Consider the following 863-nt stretch of genomic DNA (forward strand, 5'->3'; position numbering starts at 1 on the left):
TGCTACTGATCAACAGAACTGTTGCCTAAGACCTAAATCAGACATATGAATTATGATTGAGCACAAGGAAGTCTGTGACTCAGTGCTGCACATGTGCTCATGCTTGAATGCCTGTACTTCTACAACAACAATGTGACACACAGAGATTTAATCAAGAACTCAAAGCAACAGTTGAAGACGACGCTTGAGGCCAATTCAAAATCAGTTGCTCAAGTTACTATCATGTGAGGCATCTGGCCACAATGAGTGGCTATGTGTTCTGGTCACGATGTTGATGCTGTGTGAAATGGAGCTATTTTTTTAATATATTAATCTGTGACACTCAACATAATATCGTACATCAATATTTTTGGATGGATGTTACTTATGGAAAACTATATTTTCCAACAAAAACATCAAAATTATACACAAATATGAACCTGCATAAGTTACATCACACATCCTTGTCAGAAAGTTGCCAGTTTGAGCTCTTTAATCCTCTTTTGAATTTGTTTTGGATATAGGCAAAGCAAATGCAGTAATGCACTTTTTTTAACAACCTAAAGGAATAAATGATAGGGGTAAAATAAATTACATTACATAGAATAGATAAATGACTAGATTAAATAAACATTACAACTTATGATTAAATATAGATGAAATAGTTAAGTAAATCAACTTGATTCTTACAATATTTCTGCTTTGTCTTTTGGCCAAACATTTTCGCTGGTATTTATAACTCAATTCAATTTAATTTAATTTCTTTTTCGAAAACTATTGTCGTTTGATTTCGGTGAAGCTTTTCCGGCAGAGGTCGCTGCAGACATTTTTCAGAATCCGTCACTGTTTACGGAAGTCCCAGTGACGTGTCACTGTCCACCAAA

Source organism: Leuresthes tenuis, unplaced genomic scaffold, assembly GCF_036924035.1.
Source record: "Leuresthes tenuis unplaced genomic scaffold, fLeuTen1.0.hap1 SCAF_5, whole genome shotgun sequence".
NCBI lineage: Eukaryota > Metazoa > Chordata > Actinopteri > Atheriniformes > Atherinopsidae > Leuresthes > Leuresthes tenuis.